The sequence below is a fragment of the Argopecten irradians genome, chromosome 5 (genome assembly GCF_041381155.1).
Source record: "Argopecten irradians isolate NY chromosome 5, Ai_NY, whole genome shotgun sequence".
NCBI classification, from domain to species: Eukaryota; Metazoa; Mollusca; class Bivalvia; order Pectinida; family Pectinidae; genus Argopecten; species Argopecten irradians.
Window position 1 is genome coordinate 48373978 of NC_091138.1, and position 25588 is coordinate 48399565.

General features: G+C 34.4%; 1 pseudogene; it reads left to right on the forward strand.

Annotated features, from left to right (window-relative positions):
- The window catches only part of LOC138324101 (trichohyalin-like), a 61181-nt pseudogene that overhangs the window by 15816 nt on the left and 19777 nt on the right, over positions 1-25588 (forward strand).

Here is a 25588-nt window from a genome sequence, read left to right on the forward strand (position 1 = left end):
ATTATGTAGTTACCTTGAAGCAAAACATGTGCTTATTTTTTATCCTGTGTCCCATCTTTCACTTTAAAATACTTTCCGCTCCAGAACAAAGTTTCCAAAGTAGGATTGTATCTAATGTTCAGTCAGAATTTTACATATATCTACATTAATCTTTTTTTTTTAAAGAAAAAAACAGCAATCTCTTTGAGTTTTAATATATTTAACACGATGGTATCAAATTTTAGGTTTCCTTTGATTTTTAATGTAATTATCACACAAGGTATGTGGTACCAACGTGGCCAGCACACAGGTGTGGTTGGGTGAGAGTCGAGGGTTTGGCTCAGGGTTGTCATCAAAACAGAGCATGAATGGGATTTTTGTTGGTGTTATCAAGACGGAGTTTGGTCGTTGCTGGCACAAATACCCCGACAGTTGTTACACAAATGACACAGATCAATCGAATCTACTAAATGCTTATGTTTTTTTCATGTGAATTAAGTATATCTGCGTAACCTTACACACCTGTGTGAGAACAACCCAAAAATTGCTCTGTTTTCTTGTTCAAAATTGGCACACCAAGGTCAATTCATGTTTTGTATTCATAAGATATAGTCAAACCTGTCTATAGAGACCACCCAAATACAACGGGAAAAGTGGTCTCTATTGCCAGGTGGTCCTTATACACAGGTCAAATTATGTTATAAATAATCATTGTGACCCTAAGAAAGTAGTCCTATTAAGCAGATGGTCTTTATACAGAGGTGGTCACTAAGTCAAGTTTTACTACATCTGTCCAAAGATTTATTTTTTATATTTCAATAGTGTCTTTAATTTTTACACAACCTTAATTTTTTTTTGCCTGAATGAAAATATTCTATGATAACAGAATTTTAAGAAAGTCTCGAAAATCTTGGTGTGTATGATGAATAAGGAAGTGGCAAGCATGTCAATCAATTTCCTTTATTAGAATATCATTTCATTTTACCATTTTTATAATAATCTTTGTATATCACATTCAAACCTGTCTATAAGGACCACCCAATAGACAGACAGACAGAAATGGTTTTTATTACCAGGTGGTCTTTATACACAGGTTGACTTTTTGGTAATTTGGGACCCTATAAAAATAGTTGCATTAAGCAGGATGTCTTTATACAGAGGTGGTCACTAAGGCAGGTTTTACTTATATGTTCACATGTATTTCCATGTTAATTTAAGTGACCAAAACTTTTTCTCTTTTCTTACAAGCAACGAAATATATTAGCTATGGCTTGGTACTGTAGGTGACCAGCACTATACTATGAGTCATAGTGGCAAAGTGGTTAAGGTGTCAGGAATTTTATCTTTATACTCATCATGTATGGCAGTTCAGAAATAATCATTCAGGTCGTAGGTTGATGGTATTTTCTCTGTTGTTAATGGACTTCCTTTTCCATCAACTGGCTTATCCTTAAATGACCAATTAAATACATGTAGAATGAAAAAAAAACAAGCAATAATACCAACATTTTGTGTGGAAACATCAGGAAAACCTTCTGCGTAATTAATATTTAATTGAATTTCTTGTAGTAATAAATGAGTGAAAAATCATAAAATTATGTGTATTAAATATTTAATTGAATTTCGTGTAGACATAAATGAATGAAAAATCATAAAATTAGGTTTGTTGTGCCCTATATCTTAGCTGATAGGGATAACTGTATTGTACCTAGGGAACTCCTATGGGGGATTTAGACATATTTGTTAAAGGGAAATTGGAGCAGTTAGTTTCTTCAGAGAATTGTTAAATTTGTTGGCTACATGAGAACTTATTACCTTGAGGAAGGTTCTTCCTTTACCTATTTCCCCCCGCTGTGTAGTTGACACAGTCGTCGCGTTACAAAGAAGAATTTAAGTACAATACAAGATAGCCAACGCCGCTGTACGATGTTTTTTTCTCTATTTTACACCGGATAGTCTTTTCTTAAGCCTTGATCTAAAATGTTCGTAATGAATCGTACAAGGTTTCTTAAACATTTAATGACTATTCTAAGTGGGCAGGATGTCAAATACGTATACTTAGTTTCAACATCAAAATATTTTTACAATCTTCTACGAGCATGTTTTTCTCAATGGGTACTTACCTGGGGGCATAATTAACATAGTTCGTTAAGCCTACGACATATATTGACGCAACAAGTAGTTCTATGTGCTATTAAGATATTAAGTATATACACTTATATGCTGTTCACGGTCAGATGAACATAACAACTTCCCTGAAATTAAGTCTAAAATACAGATGATTTAATTGTTGGTAAATGGACATAGATGAACATAGGAACGTCCCTGATTTACAAAACTAAGTCAAAAACACTGTCATTTTAAATGTACATGTAATATAAATTGCGTGTTGAGGTGTATGAACTATAATTTATTGAGCGCTGATAACATATCTCTACTTAAAAATGATTAAAGAGACTTGTCAATATGAAGTTTACCTTCAGGGAATTATGTTCATTTGTTTGTGAATGAAACATCATTTAGTGTAAACAAGAATTACGCATTCAATGATTTTTGGATGGTACGCTTTCACATGAAATGATATGAAAAATACTTGTCTTAAAAATTACTTTTCAGTGATACATTATTTACATAAAGTAATTTTCAGTATGCGTGCCATGATTTGATTTTTGAATGAACATGAACATTGATAAATAATCATATGTGCATGCAGTGATTTTTGTTTTTGAGTGAAATGCTGTTTTACGATATTTAAATGAATGACCATCAAGGTATGAAATAAATATCAACCTTGACGATTAATTTCTACCTCGTTAACTCTGAGATTTTGTCATTAAAGTGCACCTGCCACATAATTGATTATAGAAAAATGCATAATTAATTTGCCAATTTAGCCACCACCCTGATTTTTAAATCAAAGATCCTTGGCTGATTCCGTGTTGTATTTAATAATTTTTTGTGTATTTGTATATTTGGTATAAGAATAAGAGACCTTGATAGCCAAATTGAAAAAGGGGTAGCCAATTTATCTCTAGTCCCGAGCTTCACCTGTGGGTCATATTACCTAGTTCATAGCAAACGTGTTTAATATATTCTGCCACTTTACTTCCGCTTTTGGGTTTAGGGTATGGTGGCAGGGTGGTTAAAGGCCCAATATCCATATTTTTCTTAATTTTTTTTCATAATTTAGAAGAATGTTGAAAAAAAATCTTGTTGTAAATCATGCAGAGGTAGGACTAAATCGAAGTCAAGATGAGCGATTATGATTCTGAATATTTTGATAAAAATCAAATAAATATTAAACATTGCTAGGTGGGTCCCACTTAGTCAAACAACCCGAAGTTGGCCGACATTGTAGCATCGTTGCAGATAATGAACTATTATTAATTATTCAGACAGTGAACCACACTGCACAATTTGAGCTAACACAAAAAATCATTATTCCATTCATTACCTGTAATCAAAAGTATTCAGTCTTTGCAAATCACAAAATTACCTCCCTTGCGTGTATCCGTTGTTACATCATTATTTTGTGAGCAAAACTGTCATTTCAGCATTGAAAGTCTTTCAGTTGGCACTCATATTGGCTATGAATACCAATTGAAAGACATTCAATGCTTATATTTAGTTAAAATTTTGTTTTAAAATACCAAGTGATTTTGCATCTAGAATTAATTAATCATTCGATTGTTATCGTCAAGGATGGAACAGACATTTAAACAGCTGTTTTTCGTGATCGCTGGCTCGACAATTGTGACGTCACAATGTTAATGTGATATAAAGCGATTAAAGTTCATAATCTATATGGCTGCATGCTGCACTTGGTAATGTTATATAGTGGGACTACAGTGAAAATGTAAATATTGTTTTCTGAAAAGTATGATGTTACGCTTGCAAACACATGATATCACGATCAGTACCTAATGCAAAGGCGGATAACTCTGTACTATCTAAATACAGAATTGGCAGGTTACAACACAAAAATCAATAAAAACTCCCACGAGGGCCCAGTACTTCATGATCTATGTGTTTAGGTTTCTCAAAGTCACATGATTTGCTGTTCAAACCATTTCAACACCCTTGGTGAGATACTCTCATTAAATTTCTTAACAACTAAGCTTCGATGGACATAAATTTTACGATCGTGTCAGGTTGTACTTGTTATAGTGCTTGTGTGTCTTTCATCTTAATATTCTGTGAACTTGATTTGTAGTAAGTCTTTTCTCGATCATTTCGGCACCGTCACTGTATGCATTGTACCTTATTATAAATAGGCACATTTGATTTACATATCTATTGTCTAGAGTATCAATTACACTTACAAAACCTACATGATATAAACACCCTGACCAGAGAAAAAAAAATATAAATGAAAAACCAAACAGCCCTTCTAGCCTTTCCTAAGTGGTACAGTAACATCATAACCTGGTTTAGTAACTCAATAAACTGTTAGGGTCATTTAAGGATGTGACACTGTTAATTGTTGGAGGAAAGCCGGAGTACCCAGAAAAAAACCAACATTGAACAGTGGTCAGAAGCTGGTGACTGCGGTACATGGGATTCAAACTCGTGACTCAGAGGTGGGGGCCTGAAGTTAAAATGTTGGAACATCTTAACCACTTGGCCACTGCAGCTCCATACTATTGTTCTGAAATTATCACTTAATGCATCTATAAAAAGTAAATTGTATGCCCATGAAATTTTGGAAGCTTTTTATAGTCCGATGGTTTCTTCACCAAGTAAGTGTGTGAATGAGAGAGTACCGGTAAGTAAAGAGCGGAATTTTAAAACCACCTTCCTCTATAGTATGACCACCTTCTTAATAAGACCACTTTTCTAGGGTTCCAAATGACCAATTTCAACTCATATCAACTTGTGTAAACAGACCACCTGGCTATAAAGTCCATTTTCCCTCTGTCCCTTGGATTGTCTTTATAGACAGGTTTGACAGCTAGTACATTGAATGTTAATAAATAGGCCAAAACCTCACCATTCTCATAATTTTATTTGGTCACCTTTTTCATTCTAAAAAAAAACATCCACATATGATCCTGATACTGCCATCTCCCACTTTCCACTGCCTCTTTCCCCAAAATTAGACCCGAAATTACAAAATCTGAATTCTTCATTGAACAGTTTGCAAAATAACACAAATTGTAAAATATTTTTGGCAGGTGGATTTAAAACATTTTCCGAAAATCTATGAAAGTGTTAACCTCAATGTTTTGTCAAGAATTTTTTTAATCACAGTGTGCAACGAACGTTTTCATTCACTGTCAACATTTTAACATCACAGATGGCAGAATTTTCCAATATTAGCATTTCATGTCAGAAGATCTCATGAATATTTCATTGTTCTGCTGCCTGGTAATGGCTTTTGACTTTTGACACAGTGAAGACAAGTTTGTGTTAGGCCTATTTTCGAGAGAATGTCTTGTCAAAATTTTATCAACTTTTATCATCATTTCCTCTATGGAATAATGAAAGAGGTGTTAACGGTAATAACCAGTGCCTTTATCATCAGCTACAAGTGTTTGCATGTCACACAGTAAAAAGTCGATATAGTCACAAATTTATCTGAAGTGGAATTTTTATTTGAGTAAACAATTCAAAATTCTTTGCTGCATCGACTATTTCTAAACTAAAACACAATGATTGATGCATCAGCTACACTATCAATTGTACTTTTAAAGAGATAGAAAAAAAAAGAAAAACAAAAAAAAATAAGATTTTTTTTAAAGAATTAAGGAAATAATTGAAAAAAAAATTAAATTTGAAATTCATTCAGCGGTATTTCTACATTATTCTCAAAGTGATATTTTCTAGGTGTCTCTTGTATGGTTAAATTTAACAAAAACCTATAAGTTAATTAACAGTCAGAGTCATTTAAGGACGAGCCAGGTTTGTTGGTTTGGGAGCCAGAGTACCCGGAGAAAAATCACCGACCATCTGCTCCATAGGGGAGGTTGTATTATGATGTTCTTAAAGAGTTTAAATCATAACAGCTGTTATCAATGAAGTGACTGCCTGGTTTAGGTTGTTAAAGACAATTCAGAGTACCAGGAATAAAACCAGTTAATACATGAACACATCTTGTGGCAGGTTATATCAGACACCTTAGCCGCTGTGCCAATTCACTTATGATTCTTAAAAAATAAATTGAATAGGGTGCAATATCTTAAGTTTCTAAATATATATGGGTTGATTTCCAAAATTGTTGATGCAAAAGCATGAAAAACCACATTAAAACAAAATATTGAAGATCTTATGACAGGATTTTCGGTTTCAGTTAAAATTGTATAGATTTTAACATTTTATATAAATGCATGAAAAAATAAATAAAAATGTAGATCATTTTATAAATTAAGTTTGTGAAATGAGTTCTTGTTATGTAAATGTGAATTTAAACACACAGTTGTATATATAAATATTATAAATACTTATCTAATATATTGCTGAATTCGTCTGCATAAAAAATGAAGACACATACATGATACTTATTTCTAATTCAGAACAGGAAAAATATGTAACATTTGTTTAGCATTTGTTACAGAAATGCATTAAACAAATTAGAGAATGTTAATATGATAGTAAAGTTGTAGTTTTATTACGATGTTATGCCGGATTAAGTTGACTTAATAGGCTTGCAGAATATATCATAAACAGGTGGCATGATATCAAACGCAAATTTGTCACACACACATGGCTTTTACATTGAAAAGAAAATGTATACTGGCAATAAAATATATATAGGGCTCGTCAACAGTAAATTCACATCCATCAAAATTAAATTTCTCATCCCAAAATGCCCGGTAAGTAAGTGTAGGGCTAGTGAAGCATTCTTTGGTCTACATATATACATACCACTTCTGCATAGTTACAAATATTTGTCAAAAAGCCAGTCATTCTTTTGCACAGGTTCACTTTAATCTCTACCCCTACCGTAAATTGAAATGAAATCGCAGCGATCATTCATACCCCCAGTAATCAGCTGGCCTTAATTTGAAGAAAATTGAAAATAGATGAGAAAGCTACAACGTAAAATTACATGTTATCCCAACCTGATATGATTTACTCTGCTGAATGAATGTCAGAATATTTTGCCGAGCTCTTTAATGTTGAAGGTAGATTTTGTGTAACATGTACCTAAACAAACAGAGAGTGATGATAAGATGATAACCGGTCTAATAAATTATGGTTCTCCGTGCAACAGAAGGAAGGAGAGAGATTTTCGACTTTCCGGTACACCTCCTCCCTGAATTACAGGTTTTCAGGGTAGACACATACAGTTGATTAAAATTTAAACTTTTTGTTTTTATTTAAAACTGCAGCGAATTATCTGGGTGGTAAAAAGACTGACAGGAAGGGCTTGGTGTCCTGTGAATTAGAGTCTACACTTGGGCTAGCTATCTGTGACACTTTAAAGTTATCAACTATACCTGAGATAAAAAGTTGACACAGTGGTTAAAAATCTTAAAATTATAATTTCCCATGTAACATTTTTACTGTCGATAAAAAAAATGGAAATTGAAGAGCGATGGCAATTGTTTTGGAATTTAGGAACACTTAATGAGACTGGAATTAATACTGCTGTTTGCTTTAATAAAGAAAGTGAATGTTTTACTTTTTTGGCAAAAAAATTTCAATATTGATTTAATTGCTGTTTTGATATTTTTTTAGAGGATGGAGTTTTTACAGCATGACCTTAATTCATTCAAGGTCACAGGGGTCAATTAGACTAAAATGAAACAATTTTTGTCAATAAGTAATAGGCCTAATGACCTATTATTAGGCTTGCTGTATGCTGAGTTCTCCAAATCTATTCAAATGAATGACCTTGACCTTCATTCAAGGTTACAGAGGTAAAATAGGCTAAAATCTTTAAATGACTTTTTGTCAATACTAAGAGGCATAGAGACCTGATATCGGGCCTCTGACATGCTGAGATAAAGGGTAACCAAGTTTGTTAACTTGAATGACCTTGACCTGCATTTAAAATTTCTTTGGTAAAACATGGAAAAATCTCAGATTTACTATCTAGGGCCTATAATGTTCACTTTGATCACCAGGTTGTATTGGTGAGAGATTCTGACCCATTGGACCTGTGACTGAGATACAGTGATTTGTTTAGTTGATTACATAATCATGATATAACATGTTTTGCTATGGTTGTTATGTACACGATTTCTTTGATTCTAATGCTGAATATTTTGTCGTAGGCACATAACGCCAGGAGGGTCAATCTTCTGTCAACCACGATGTCCGACAAGAAAATGAAAGAGAATGAAAAACAAGCCGTTTGGGAGGCCAGATTCAAGAGACGGTCCAATGAACACAGGCGCAAGGAACACGATGATCAGCTCAAATTTTTCCAGGTTAGTTGATTTCAAGTTTATATCCCAAAATTACTTTTAGCTTAGTCTTTTGCCAATTAAAATATGTGACTAAATGTACTTATTTTAGCTGTAGATTTATTTTAGTGCTATTCATGCTTTATTTGAAGTGCTAGTACATATGTACAGAGAATGTAAAAGAGTATTTCCAGTATTGCACTACCAAATTGCACTAATTTATACTCACGCTAATGAGTCATAATTTACAGTTTTCCATAAATGCACTAAAATAAGTATATATTTATATTATAGTATTTTGATTTGTTTTCTTGTCAATTTTTTGCCATTTTCCAACACCTCATTTTTTGTGAAAGATATTTGACATAACTTTCATGACACATATTCTTGTTACTGAAAGGTCAAAGGTCAAGGTGAAATAATCATTTTTTAATTTTTAATCTTGTCCATATCCTATAGCTTTCAAATCCTGTGATCTTGACCCAAAGGTCAGAGCTCAATGTCTGATTATGAGGTCATCTGACCGGAAGGGTTGTTTCACGCATTTGAAGGTGTTAGTAAAGGTGCACCAATTGCTCTATCTCTTTTAACTCATTCACCTGAAAGAGTCCAAATGTGTTTTTAGGTATAAATGAGTTAAACTATTTAAGAGAATATTCTTTTATACACAAAACAAATTGATGGGTTTAATATGATTGCAGAGCTCAAGACTTTTTGTCAGTCGAATTAGAATATGCAGAAGTTAAGGAAGTAATTTCGTAAATGATTTTAGTCATGTCACAAATGTCATTTTCTGTCTGTCTTGGTTAAGTATCACAGATAGACTGAACATGATCTAGACATATTCCAATTATAGTATGTTTTTTTTCCCTTTTTGGAAAACTAATCCAGAATTGCTATTTGCACAAAAAGAAGCTATTTACAAGTGTGTAAGGCAGATTTAACATTGATTACACATTAACATTCAGACTGTACAATGTTAAACGGTATGTGGTCGTGGAAATATCGGGAACACACATTATGGTTTGCTATCTGTCCATGTTCGTATTTCACATAATGGACTACGCTGTCTGAACTTTTGATCATTTATAAGACCCAGTATTTAAAATGCTAAGTCATTTTTCGTCACAATCAGTTAAATGTTCAAATTAACGTCCAACAAAAGGGGGAGACCACCCTGTGGATCTATCTACATAAATGTTTAGTAAAACATGTTGAGTCTTTGTTAAAACCAACTATGGCTGAAAAGTGGATCTTTTAAATGCCTGCGGTCACCCTTTGTTAGGAATTTGTTGTAATTTCAAACTTATGAATGTTGAATATGTTTTTATTCGTGAAATATATAACATATAATTTTTATGGACTGTCTGAGCATAAGGTTTATGGCTTTGTTTGTCGAGGATCAGAGAGTAAAGGCAAGAATAGGCAAACATTAATGCTTCAAAGGGAATCGACATATAATAAAATACAAATATCAAAAAGATATTAAAGACATTTTATTTGAATTACTTTAATACTTATAGAGTGATTTTATTAAAAATCAATTAATTTCTGCCATATTAGCCGTAATCTTTCAAGCTTTTCCGATGAAGCATGAAAAATTCTGGAAATCAAGCTCAAGGTTTTGTAGTGATCAACTTTAATTTTAGACTTTTGGTAGGAGACACAAATTTGGAGCTATTTTATTTCTTAAGGTCATTCTGACAGCAAAATTTAATTGTGTACGAAAATCAGTTGGTTAAATATAAGATAAGATGAAACACATATTATAAATCAACAAAATCATTTTTAATCACAGCGCTTTCATTTTTAGGCAGATCCAGATTTAAGTTTGCAATTAAAAGTATAAATATGAATAAAGTTACAAAACGATATTTCATTTTGGATTTTGCTTGTTTAACAATGTCCAGATTAATATTAATCTCAAAATATTTTCTTTATTTCAAAGTTTTGCTCAGATGTAATATTTAATTGTTCCAATAAGTTTTCGTTTGGAACATTTTTTAAGTCTGGGTGTCTATAAACTAACCTCTTGAAGAGAGGGGAGCTTATGGAAGCACGTAAAGGCTGTATAGATTTTAGTGTCAAGTTAGTCAGCTGTTCCTCTACAATCATGGCAATTCGTGGTCTTTTTTTGTCTCGTATGTTTTCTATCACACCATTAGGAAAACCATTCATATATGTACTGAAATGGCTGCTGACATGTCGCCAATATACTTCAACATCAATTCTTAACTCAAAACTTTTTAATTGTTGGTTTCCCTCACGATTTCTTAGTGAGAAATAGTTGCACACAGATTTTGAAAACATTTTTTAGCTCACCTGGCCCGAAGGTCCGTCCGTCCGTCGTCCGTCCGTCCGTCCGTCTGTCCGTCAACATTTCCTTTAAATCGCTACTAGTCATAGAGTTCTGCATGGATTGTAACAAAATTTGGCCACAAACATCCTTGGGGGGGGGGGGAACAGAACTTGTATAAATTTTGGCTCTGACCACCCCGGGGGCAGGAGGGGCGGGGCCCAATAGGGGAAATATAGGTAAATCCTTTAAATCGCTAATTGTCATAGAGTTCTACATGGATTGTAACAAAATTTGGCCACAAACATCCTGGGGGGAAGGGGAACAGAACTTGTATAAATTTTGGCTCTGACACCCTGGGGGCAGGAGGGGCGGGGCCCAATAGGGGAGATAGAGGTAAATCCTTTAAATCGCTACTAGTCATAGAGTTCTACATGGATTGTAACTATATTTTGCCACAAACATCCTTTGGGGAAGGGGAACAGAACTTGTATAAATTTTGGCTCTGACCCCCCGGGGGCAGGAGGGGCGGGGCCCAATAGGGGAAATAGAGGTAAATCCTTTAAATCGCTACTTGTCATAGAGTTCTACATGGATTGTAACCAAATTTGGCCACAAACATCCTTGGGGGAAGGGGAACAGAACTTGTATAAATTTTGGCTCTGACCCCCCGGGGGCAGGAGGGGCGGGGCCCAATAGGGGAAATAGAGGTAAATCCTTTAAATCGCTACTAGTCATAGAGTTCTGCATGGATTGTAACTAAAATTTTGCCACAAACATCCTTGGGGGAAGGGGAACAGAACTTGTATAAATTTTGGCTCTGACCCCCCGGGGCAGGAGGGGCGGGGCCCAATAGGGGAAATAGAGGTAAATCTTTAAATCGCTACTTGTCATAGAGTTCCACATGGATTGTAACCAAATTTGGCCACAAACATCATTGGGGGAAGGGGAACAGAACTTGTATAAATATTTGCTCTAACACCCCGGGGGCAGGAGGGGCGGGGCCCAATAGGGGAAATAGAGGTAAATCCTTTAAATCGCTACTTGTCATAGAGTTCTGAATGGAATGTAACAAAATTTGGCCACAAACATCCTTGGGGGAAGAGGAATAGAACTTGTTTAAATTTTGGCTCTGACACCCCGGGGGCAGGAGGGGCAGGGCCCAATAGGGGAAATATAGGTAAATCCCTATAAATTGCTTCTAGTCGTAGAGTTCTGCATGGATTGTAACCAAATTTGGCCAGAAACATCCTTGGGGGAAGGGAACAGAACTTGTATAAATTTTGGCTCTGGCCCCCCGGGGGCTGGAGGGGTGGGGCCCAATAGGGGAAATAGAGGTAAATCCTTTAATTCGCTACTAGTCATAGAGTTCTGCATGGAATGTAACCAAATTTGGCCAGAAATATCCTTGGGAGAATAAGAACTGAGTTTGTATAAATTTTGGCTCTGGTCCCCGGGGCAGGAGGGGCGGGGCCCAATAGGGGAATTATAGGTAAATTCTATAAATTGCTACTTAATTGTCTTAGAGTTTTGACATGTCGCCAATATACTTCAACCATCAATTCTTAACTCAAAACTTTTTAATTGTTGGTTTCCCTCACGATTTCTTAGTGAGAAATAGTTGCACACAGATTTTGAAAACATTTTTTAAGACTTGAGCAGGTAAGCAATTTTATGCTCAATGACTCTTTTTGAATTTGATTCCGCCTCCTTTCGCTGTTGATATCGTAGATTTATAACATTCTGCCTGGTCTGCATAAACAACAACACAAGAATCCATTAGCTTAATCATATAACAAGCCACCACACATGGTTATTGAATGGTAAAATACTCTAATAAAATAAGATAAAATTGGATTCAAACCAAAGAACATGTACAAACTCTATTGCTATGTAGTGTTTAAAGCTATCGACGTGATTTGAGTTGCCGTATTATATGTTTAATATTTTAGGGGATCTAAGTTATAATCATTTGAGTTAAGCATGTGATTACATGTGTACATATATATTTGTGCACTAAAAATCCCCCATTCATCCATTGACAGGGCAAAGAATCATAATCTCAAAATTTAGTGGCTTTAAAGGATGAACACGAGCATTCAGGTGGTCCACATTTTTTTCTCATCGCAATTGCCATATTAATCTATTTATTTTTTCAACTGCAATAAATATGTTCTTGCCATCTTGTCATTTGAATCAGTATTTCATTTGTCCCTCCTTCAATATCATATACCACACTGTGGCTTGTTTGTAACTTTGTGTACCACACCAAATTTAAAGCTAACTTTAACGCATTCACCCCTGAAATTTCATATGGACTGGTCTAGGCCTTGATTTAGAAAAGCCTAAATATACCTTCAGGGGTGAATGAGGTTAACTGGAGTTTACCCATGGATATGACCACCAAGGCCTTATTATCAGAACTAGCTGTGATAGTGATTTCTGCATCTGTCCTTCAAAAATGATAGACTCGGTGCAAACTTCAATCAAATTAAAAACCAATCCATTAACGAAAAAGAGCATGTCATTACGTAAGAGATAGTCTGCTTGATTAACCTGCATGATAAAGCTTTGCTGGTAAGTTCACATTGTATAAGGATTAATTTTCAGCATTGTAAGTTTTTGACTGATTACTGATAATTGTTCACTTGGTTATGTTATTTACAATGTCAACATAATCTTTTGTATGGGAAAGTCAACCCCTCCTCTCTCTCTTTCCTTTCCAACTTGGTATTAAATTTACTTTTTGTCCCAATATGCTAGGGTACACCAACTGGTAGAAGTGCAGATATATGATAAAAGTTCAACGTCTAGTTTTATATACAGTTAAACCTGCCTATGCCTCACCCTGTATATTGCGTCACCCTGTCTTATACGTCACATCTAAAGTCCTCCCACGAAATTTTCTCTTAATTTCACCTGTTTAATGTGTCAACCTGTCTAACGCATCTGCGTTACATATTTCGTACAAGTGACCTGAATCAAGTTTGCTGACTCTAGCTTCACCTACATACAGGTAGAGAGGTCACTGGCTTGATAATTAAGCAGATAAAAGAGGCATGAACACTCCTTGACCAGCACCACACTGGTCCTAATTAGTTAGCAGCATGCGGCTGTATTTTCCACCTTGGATTGGTGGTGTCACTTCCACATGTTTCTGTGTATTACAGACGAGGATGATAACCAATTTAATCAGCAGGTTGATTGGCAGCTGATGAAAAATAATCATCTGGCCTTTCAGTTAATTTTTTGATTACAGCTTATGAGCATTACGTCAAAGACAAACACTGCTTATAATGATTTTTTCTCACGTTTTTAATGTTAAAAATAGGCCTAAATCACCGACGTAAGTTACAAACTTTGCAATCGTAATGGCCGCCATTTTCGGTAATTGTAATAGTGGATGTTGATTGGTATATATAATTTCAGGATTTCACTCATAGTCATGTTTTAAATAAATGGAAAGGGGGGTATTTTTTCCAAAATTTTGGTGTAAATTCAAAAAAAATATCTTAATAAAAGATATCAATGATGTAAAGGCCCACTACCTACGAAGCAAAAAATAAAAGTTTCTGAAAAACAATATTAACATGAGAAAATGTCTATCGATGACCATAGATGAAGTTGTAACACCAAACAAATGCAAGTTTGCCTGCGTAATCTATGTAAGATTCGCTGTCGTCTGACACAGTAATAGTCAACTAACGCACGGTAATTAGGACCACAGCAGGAAACATAATACGACCCGCATTATAAAAATTAGCATTTGATTTATTTTAATTAAATAGTTCAGAAGGTGATGATAGGTGTAGTATTAATGATAAGCAAATAACTTTTGGGATTCTACAAAATTATCAATGTCGTTTTACATTCCCATATTAAAAATCATCAGTCGTTTCAGAAAGTTTATGGGCCTTTAAAGATTAAGTTTGATTTTGACTACTACTGTAACATGTTTGAAACTATTTTGATAATGAAGTGCATCTACTGTGGTGAAACCTTTAAAGTACATTATTCATAGTTTTGAAACATGTAAAACTAATTCAATAAATCACAGTATTTTTTTGTTACAATATTCATAGAAATAAACTGTATATTGTGGTGTTCCGATCCTTTGGTTACCTGCATATTAAGACACTTGTCTAATAAGACACATGTTTGTCTGTCCCTTTGGGTGTCTCATTACACAGGTTTGACAGTATTTTTAGAACTTTATAGTGTTTGGAAAGTGATGATCTAAAGCCAGAAAGATATTATGACAGTTTATAAGTTAAAGGAAGTATAAAATTTATATCAGAGACAAGATTAGAAAGTGATAGTTTAATTTGAAACTATATAGACTTAAAATTTAAATCGTATCTATATTACAAGAGACTAGCTTTTGGAAATGAAGTATTTGGAAAATGATAGTTTGATTTTAAACTACATGGGTATAGATTTAGAATTTAAATTATATCTTTACTACATATGGGATTTGTTTGTGGAATGTGATGATCACAATTTTGTAGCCTAGAAAATTCAGTTTTATATTTTATTTTAAGAAACTAAAGAGCAATTGTCTAAATTTACAGATAGATATCAATTCAATAAATAACTGTTAAGTAAGTGGAAAATATGGAGAGATGGTTTTAACCCATTCGCCCCTGAAATTTCATAATGAAATGATCCATTCTCTGAACTAGGAGAGTCCAAATGAGACTTCAGGGGTGAATGAGTTTATATCTGGACAAAAATCATTGGTTAACCTTTCAATGTAATTTTTATTACAATTTATGAAATGTGTGTCACTCTAAATGATTTTCTTTAACGATATCATGGTATATTATTATTTTTATTCCGCAGAAAATGGTGTCAAAGGGTGACGAACTAGAACAAAATCTTTACAACAAAGTTAGAAATGCTGAGTACACACGCCAGAAACAGGAACAGTCGGTCCGCAGACTTCAACAAACCATTGCAGACGTGAAACGCAAAAACTCTATAAAAATACGCCAGGAACTTTCAGAACGACACAGAGAGGAAAAAGAGTTACAAGAAAAACTTATCCGAGAAAAGGCAGAGTTAGACAAGGTAAGTAATTCGTAGAATTGATGTTCAAAGAATTAACTCATTCACCCCTGGTGACGTATTTAGACTCTTCTAAATCAAAGACTAGACCAGTCCATTGTGAAAATTCAGGGGAGAATGAGTTAATGGCAATACAGGGGTTTCCAGATCCGAAAATGATGTGGGTAAAATACACCAATTCACCGTTGATTAGTCCCACCTTCTGGAGATTATGATGTCATATTTTTACGTGACTTTTGTGACGTCATAATAAGTAACTACCTGTGACTGTGGTAGGTCATTGGGTAGCAATTGATTACAGAGGTTGGAGAAGTGGGGGGCAAGTGACGGGCTATTGGGGCGGAAGTAGGGCAAGTACATCAAGTTATATGGTGGATGCAACCACGGTTTACATTTGATTTTTAGGATGAGTAACTTAGTACATTGGGTCATATATTGAGGAGGATAAAAGTATTTTGAATTATAAAGTTGGGTATCAGTACTGTATACATTACTCAAACTTGGGTATACATGGATATTTGGTGATTGGTCTCTAGGTTTGAGAATTTCAATTTAAACAATTGGATGTGAATAACCGGTAAAAGTTAATATTGAACTGTAGAGATTTTATCTGACTCCCGACAGTAAACTTCCCAGCTCCATCCGTCAACCTCACACCTCATTGGGAGCTGAATAGATCAGGAGGGACTAACACATGTATTTCACAATCGTCAGAACATCGTGCTCTTATCCTGAACCCGTAATGTTTAGGTTATCACCGACAGATTTTCACTCTTTCAAAGCCACGTAATTTCATCACACCCCTGATTTGGGTAGGGATAAGTTGTAGTAAACTTCCTGTGTATTTAAGTGCAAGGTTCTTTAGTTCTTCGTTTCATCTGTTTTAATATTGATGGTTAATTCGCAGTCCATATTAAAACATCGTGAATGAATGTTTAGTGGATTAGAGATAGTCGATTAATATAAGCCCACTTTATGTGAGAGTTTGGTGCGGTGCTGAATCATGGTTAAATACCTGAATGTACTGTTCTAGTAATATACTGAGATAAAATTGAGTCCAGTCCGTTGGATTTCTGATATTTGTTGTTATCCTTGGGGAAAAAGGCGAGTGTTTGTAAAAGTCTTGACTCTGACTCCCCTAGGGCAGGAAGGATGGGGTCCAATAGGGAAATTAGAGGTAAGATTCTTGAGGAAATAATCAAGGAACCTTAATTGTATTTATATCAATAAATATATTGACTAACCTGGCGAGTGATACAGGCCCTCTGGGCCTTTTAAACAGGGTTTTGGTGGGGGTGGGGGAGCTCCGACCAACAATCTCTATGAGCGGTCAAATTGTTAAATTATTTAAACGGAACAAAATCTTATCAGAACTTTGGACATCTGTTATCAAAATGACCGTTACCTATAAATAGTTAATGCATATGTTTTTATCATAAAAAAAGCTAAAAAAATACACTGATCATTAATTACCTTGGCAGAATTTTATATAAGTCATGAATCTGGATATTGCAAACAGGATAATTTATCAGGGCAAAAAAAAACATGTATATAATATAATGAATTATGATTTAGCCATTTAAGGAACTTGAATTAAAAAAAAACACCTTTTATCAACAAATGTTTTGAAGTCATTTAGATACCGCTGTATTTAAAATTACTAATTTGATGTTAGGGTCTCTGTTTGTCGGAACCAGACTTCATATAGATCACATATAAAATGGAGAGCAATCATAATTATACACTCATTTGGTCCAAGTCAACAGTATCGGGTATACAAGGGTACGCTAATAAACTTTGACATTATTGATTTGTCGAGACAGAAAAATGTAATCCTTGTTAGCTTGAAATACCTGCTAATGCCTGGTTGATACTCAAAAGCTGAATGCTTTATTATGAAGTTTCATTTGAGAAAAATGGAGGAAATGAAACTTGATTTTTTATATTTTTTAAAAGTGAAATTAATTCAAATTTGTATTGCTTTGTATCATATCCGTTTATGAAACTGACGACACTAAGATATATAAATATCATTTGCATAGGTATCTCGGATTTGTTTTCCTTATAATTACTGGTACTGGGTTTGGGGTAGAAATGTAAAGTCATACAGACAATCAGGCAGGCAATATCCAAAGCCATACAGGGGGGTAATCTCACATCTGTTAAAACTTTTTTTATTGACTTGAATTTTAAATAATGATAGGTGTCACACAACCTGAGCTTTTATTTCCTATTAAATGGTACAAATGATCACCTTGAGTTTTGTTCGCTCTTCAATAATCCTCTTTATGCCAAATTCTTGTAATTACCAAATATGCTATTCTTTGAAATCTAAGAGCTTTTGAACAACAAATTTGATAGAGAGAAAAACATTAAATAAAATTAATTTTGTATTTTGAGTATTTAATTGCTAGGAGTACGTTTTCGATGGAACTGGGAAGATATTTTTTAATGGCTTATTACTTAGATAGGCCAATACTGTTTGGGCTCTTTGTTGTTAAAAATCATGTAAATCCATTTATGTGTAATCAGACCACATTAAATAAATTAATATATAAATCAGTATATTTACTTGAGTTGGAATGTTTTATCACCGCCTTGAACATTTATTTGACTTAAAGTCTTGAAGTTCATTGAAGTGTAACCGGAGAGTAGAAAATTTAGCAGTCAGACCAGTATTTGAACCCTGGACCTAGCTATAACAAACACACTAGCCGAATGCTACACTCCTCATTCGTTTTTTAATGTCTTCGTCCTCCAAAATCAACGTCTTTGTCCTCAAAGACATACCAGACAATCATACCACCATCGTTGGTATCTTAGTTGGGCACCAAGTTTGTAACAGAAGAGGAGAAATGTAGCAGCCAAACCGGATCCGAACCGGGGACTTCCCAACACTAGCCGAATGCTCTACCGCTGAGATATTTGACCCCAATATCTCGAAACAAACTTAAGTCATAAACTTTCATACAAGTTACATAAGGAGAAAAACTTAAGTTTTGACTCAAGTCTGCAATTTTGTTACGAGAAATCGGGGCCTGGTCTCAGATAATCGGCCCTGTGCAATCCCACTATTGAAATATTATTATAAACGTATCTTGCTGTGGTGTTGCTAAACTCAGAGGCAGAGTGCAATTTTTAGCCCACCATCATCAGATAATGGGCTATTCAAATCGCTTTTCGTCCGTGGTCCGTGGTCCCTTCTGTCCGTCCTTCAGTCCGTTGACATTTCTTGTTACTCAGAGGCAGAGTGCCATTTTATGACCTTAAAGCCATCCCTGTTTTGGCTATAGTGTTTTATTAAGTGCAGGTTGATGGTTTTCTTAATGGAACTCCGGCTTTTCTTCACATTTAGTTCCTATGCCTGACACATCCTTTTAGATTCTGTTTATAGCATATAAAGTAAAACAAAAATCCATTTTATTATAATGAATACTTCTATACATGTTGATTGAAGTAATAAGTGTATCAGTATCTATAACATCAAATTTAAACAGTATACAAAAAAATACCAAATTTTAGCTTCAGTGAGATAGCTCTATAAAAAGGGAAGTGTTCCACTACTACACGATGCAAATGCAGAAGTCCTTCTATATAAGGTCACTCTGACAAGAGACCAGTCCCTCCCTCATCAGACCAGTACGTGTCTCGTGCATTAAGATTGTTATAGTTACATTAATTTTACCTACTAAGAGGGACCACTTCTGTTATGACACCACTTTTTCATTGCCCAAGGGTAGTCTTATGATGCAGCCTCCCAAATATACAAACATTAACAGCACACCACATACATGGGAGGCTATCCTTAAATGATGCTGGCTGGTAAATAGGATATTTAGCCTATTAAAACAATAAAACAAACTAAATTTCATTAATAAATAATGTCAATATTTCTCAATGCCTATGTGCTAAACTTTCATGTATTAATCTGTGACAGTTGGGAACTACATTTAAAATTTAGACAGCAATTAAAATGTACCATGCAATAAACAATTAAGTTAATTAATTATAATGTGTTAACTTTTATTTAGATCCGGTTTTATAAACCAAATTCTAATTACTTTAGTCTTGTAAGGTGTTGATCCCTTTATTTCCTTTTACAAATAATTTGTCATTTTTAATACAGTTTATTTATATAAGTCAATTACAGTCTGCTATTAAATTTTGAAATCTAAAATACCTGGTAACACAAGGAAATGCGTGTGGCAAAATAATGCATCTCTGTTCACTTAAATCTCTAAAAACTCTCAAATGCTTTACTGTAGCCTCATTTGCTTTTTCGTTTTTGTAAATGATTAATTTATACAGATATTCAAATTTCAAATAAAAACAGAGTGCATTTTTTATTTGATTTTAGTATAATGACATTGGAATTTTATAACTGATGTATACATTTAGGTCAAATGTGACTTCTCAAATGTGAGAACTTTTGATTTTTAACAAATGAAAGGTTGAAAGGGTTCAGAACATCGGTTCATCTTTTTATAAAAGTCAGAAATTTGTATTTGACAGGATTTGTTACATCACGTTTGGTGGCTATCGCCGTGGGCAGAACACCTGTGTTAAAATCCATGCATCACTGATTATTATATACATCTAGATACTACTTAGTTTTTTTAGCACGTTTTATTCCTGCTTAACATTTTACGACGAAAAAACACCTTGAATATTTCAAATACCAACTTTGTTGAGACATGTTTTAACAGAAAAAAAACAGAGATGTTTTTGATGGTGATAATTTAATTATATTTCACGCCAAATTTAACCCTTGTTATGATCCTACACACTGTTCTATTCCTTTTACTTTTAACATAGATGGCTTTATTTAATTCCATTATCTTTTCACAGACAGAATTTTATTGTATTACCTCTCTCAGATAACTGTATATATCAGTACATCATTTTACTCTAATGTTGCATTTTAGCTCCAGGAAATAATCTCAATATGAGATAAAATAGAACTGATTAGATTGTTAAAGGTTGATGTGAATTTTGATTCCGTTTAATGATGATATAGTAGTCTATAGATTGACAGCAACTGGAATGTTTTTGCAACTGTCACAAAAAAACAAGTCCTACATTAATGCAAAAGTGTGACTTTATAATGCTTTCCCACAATAAAACTTTAGGCTGTTTTTCAGCCACTCATTGATATGTAAGAGGTGTTAAAGAAGAATTTGAAATCTTTATTGTAATATTTTAATTAGCAATACTTTTTTTGTCCTGAATAAATACATTGTATTTCCAAAGGCGACATTAGGTTGTATCATTCTGATATGTAAATAAAGTAATGTATTTTTGTTATTCATAAACAAAAGCTTATGTAAACAAAATTAGAAAGTTGCATTTTTAGAAAAAGAAAAATTAAATGAATAGAAATAAGTTATACAGTGATATGATAAGAATTGTTTATGATGTTTATTAATGATTAATACTTAGTAAGATCCTTAAAACAAGTAGATATAAACAAGATTAAAAGGTACATATCTATATTTGACTGTTTATAAAATGAGGTACCAATGACATCACCCTGGCATACACCTTTGAATGTTGGAAATTAGACAAATATGGACCAATGGCATCACCTTGGCATATGCCATTAGACGCTGATTAAAATAATAAACCATTATGAACCAATAAAATCATCCTGGTAATACATTGATACTGAAATAGACAATTTTGTCTTCTCATTTTTTGTTTGAAGGAAAGTTGACAAACAAAGTGTTATTATCTGTCATGACGATACGCGACCCACTGAAGTCACCACTTAGTGGTGAAAGGCTTTTGATAGAATGTCATTCACCTTATCCACTGTGCAATTCATTTATCAGGTCTTGAGGATAATCACTGACTTATAAGAATGAAAAATCAAAAAGGTGGTATTTGTCATTTATTGAACCTTGGTAAATCGTTTCTTAATTTTCAAAACTGTCTGTCTGAATGTTGTATGCTATATTCTTAAAAATGGGACATTTACGATTTATAAATTATTCAAATTAACTAAGAAGATTGGGCATTTTCCAGATTGGAGTCATTTTTAAACTTATTGTCAACTATAAATGTCAGATTGGTACAGGATTCATGTGGTAACAAAGAAAGTGTCGTCTTATCTTGGTCTAACGGAGATTTGAGCTATTTCAACGGACACCATTATCATTTCACAACAATTCACTAAACATGCTGTCAGATTTTTTTTAGCTTAGTTTGTGAATAAATTTCAATATTACTAAAGTTTTTAGCTCACCTGGCCCAAAGGGCCGGTGAGCTTATGTCAAGGCATGGCGTCCGTCGTCCGTTCGTCCGTCTGTCCATCAAAATTTCGTTTAAATCACTACTAGTCATAGAGTTCTGCATGGATTGGAACCAAATTTGGCCACAAACATCCTTGGGAGAAGGGGAACAAAATTTGTATAAATTTTGGCTCTGAGCCCCTGGGGGCAGGAGGGGTGGGGCCCAATAGGGGAAATAAAGGTAAATCCTATAAATCAAACATCCTTGGGAGAAGGGGAACAGAACTTGTATAAATTTTGGCTCTGAGCCCCCGGGGGCAGGAGGGGCGGGGCCCAATAGGGGAAATAAAGGTAAATCCTATATATCGCTACTTGTCCTAGAGTTCTGCATGGATTGGAACCAAATTTGGCCACAAACATCCTTGGGAGAAGGGGAACAAAATTTGTATAAATTTTGGCTCTGAGCCCCTGGGGGCAGGAGGGGCGGGGCCAAATAGGGGAGATAGAGTTAAATCCTATAAATCGCTTCTTGTCTTAGAGTTCTGCATGGATTGGAACCAAATTTGGCCACAAACATCCTTGGGGGAAAGGGAATAGAACTTGTATAAATTTTGGCTCTGAGCCCCTGGGGGCAGGAGGGTCGAGGCCAAATAGGGGAGATAGAGGTAAATCCTATAAATCGCTACTAGTCATAGAGTTCTGCATGGATTGTAACCTAATTTGCCCGCAAACATCCATGGGGGAAGGGGAACAGAACTCGTATAAACTTTGGCTCTGACCCCCTGGGGGCAGGAGGGGCGGGGCCCAATAGGAAAAATAAAGGTAAATCCTATAAATTGCTTCTTGTTCTAGAGTTCTGCATGGATTGTAACCAAATTTGGCCACAAACATCCTTGGGGGAAGGGGAACAGAACTTGTATAAATTTTGGCTCTGACCCCCCGGGGGCAGGAGGGGCGGGGCCCAATAGGGGAATTTGAGGTAAATCCTATAAATCACTGCTTGTCCTAGAGTTCTGCATGGATTGTGACCAAATTTGGCCACAAACATCCTTGGGAGAAGGGGAACAGAACTTGTATAAATTTTGGCTCTGACCCCCTGGGGGCAGGAGGGATGGGGCCCAATAGTGGATTTAGAGGTAAATATTCAAATTCCTTCAAAAAAGAAACAATGAACCTTTATCCAGAACATTACGTGGCATTACAAACCAGGTGAGCGATACAGGCCCTCTGGGCCTCTTGTTTTTACTATATATGGGCTACTTTTATCTAGAACAATATAATATATGTTTTGAATTTCATCATATTTTTAACATTCACTCAAACTCTGCTTAAGGGTTGTTTTTTTCTGAGCAATAGATTTCCTGTAATAAAAATTTTGTCTCATTGGTAGATAAAATTTATTCATTTCTTGATGAATGTAGACTAATGGAAGTTCTGCCCTGAATAGGAAAAATTAAACAAGTTAATCAATCCACATACTTACACAGCTTTTTAGGGAGCGTCCAACAGATCATAGCATAGACTATACTGTTAATTTATTCCCCCGAATTAAAGTTTAAAAATTTCGGATTTAAACATTGCTATTTGTGGTTGTGTTTTACTCATTGAGGCATTAAATGTGTCTTTAATTGCAAGTGTAAGGCAATTAACGTTGATATAAACGATTACCAGGTGCTACAATTTACCTTACCTGTGGTCGATTTCTCGTATAGGTGTCAGAACGGACAGGTGATGAGTTCATTATTAAGGCTTGTTACCGCTTTAATTATCTAGTATAACTTATGTATTCTACTTTTGGCTGCATACACATGGACCGGTGCCCGATATTTGTGACTAGAAACTTGACATAATAAACAAATATTATATTGAATTAATTATATTTCAATCTACCTGCGTTAATGATTATGGTTAATTAGTTGTACCTAATATTCTTTTTGAGTTATTTTCTATATATCTAGTAAATAAAGTTATATACTTTTAGATCATGTGACTTTTTATGATGTATCTATGATCCATTTTACAGAGAAGCAACAATTAATTTCTCTAAGCATTTGTATGTTCAAATAATTAAGTAGTTGATTGATTCAGTTGTCGTAAAAGAACGTCATTGTAAAATAAAACACAAATCACATTTTCGTACCTTTTTTTTATAAATGTGTTATAACATGATTGATGACCACTGTATATCTAAATACACATTAGAATGATATCCAAAACCTTCATTTTAGATAAAATCCATTTGTTACCATTTTCCTTTGAAAGAATAGAATAAAGTGGACGGAAAATCTGCTCAGTCATCACCTGAATACAATAAGAAAGAATTTGTGTGATATCATAATCATCACGCTTATTGTAGGCCTCGCTCTACTGTTATTTCTATCAACACGTTTTATTGTACGAGTTCATGATTACCGCTTGTATATTTGAGTGGATCTCATTTATCATCCTTTACATATCTTGCGGTCATATTTGTGTTTTGTTGAGGAGTTTTGTGATTTAGCATCCTATTTCTCACTAGCAGCCTCCTGTAATAGCGAATCTACACATCGTCGCAGGCGTAACACGCCGATATATGGGCCAATAGATCTATTTAACAATATGGTATACTTTTTCAGTCTGTATTCAGGTAATTGTTCAGGCAGATTCAATCTAAAGGCACTAGTCAAAGGGTTTCCAATTCCAATTAAAAATTTCACGATTAGGGCTAGACTGCCTCTTAGCTTATGAAAATGTGTTTATCAAACTGTGTTGGACAATGGTATACAAATCCAGGGCGAGGTATTAGGGATTCATTACTGGTGTCTTATTCTGTCGTTTACCTAAAGGTTACAAAGTTCATTCATTACTGGTGTCTTATTCTGTCGTTTACCTAAAGGTTACAAAGTTCATTCATTACTGGTGTCTTATTCTGTCGTTTACCTAAAGGTTACAAAGTTCATTCATTACTGGTGTCTTATTCTGTCGTTTACCTAAAGGTTACAAAGTTCATTCATTACTGGTGTCTTATTCTGTCGTTTATATAAAGTTTACAAAGTTCATTCATTACTGGTGTCTTATTCTGTCGTTTACCTAAAGTTTACAAAGTTCATTCATTACTGGTGTCTTATTCTGTCGTTTACCTAAAGGTTACAAAGTTCATTCATTACTGGTGTCTTATTCTGTCGTTTACCTAAAGGTTACAAAGTTCATTCATTACTGGTGTCTTATTCTGTCGTTTATGTAAAGTTTACAAAGTTCATTCATTACTTATGTCTTATTCTGTCGTTTATGTAAAAGTTTACAAAGTTCATTCATTACTGGTGTCTTATTCTGTCGTTTACCTAAAGGTTACAAAGTTCATTCATTACTGGTGTCTTATTCTGTCGTTTATGTAAAGTTTACAAAGTTCATTCATTACTTATGTCTTATTCTGTCGTTTACCTAAAGTTTACAAAGTTCATTCATTACTTATGTCTTATTCTGTCGTTTATGTAAAGGTTACAAAGTTCATTCATTACTGGTGTCTTATTCTGTCGTTTACCTAAAGGTTACAAAGTTTCAATTCATTACTGGTGTTTTATTCTGTCGTTTATATAAAGTTTACAAAGTTCATTCATTACTGGTGTCTTATTCTGTTGTTTATATAAAGTTTACAAAGATCAATCATTACTGGTGTTTTATTCTGT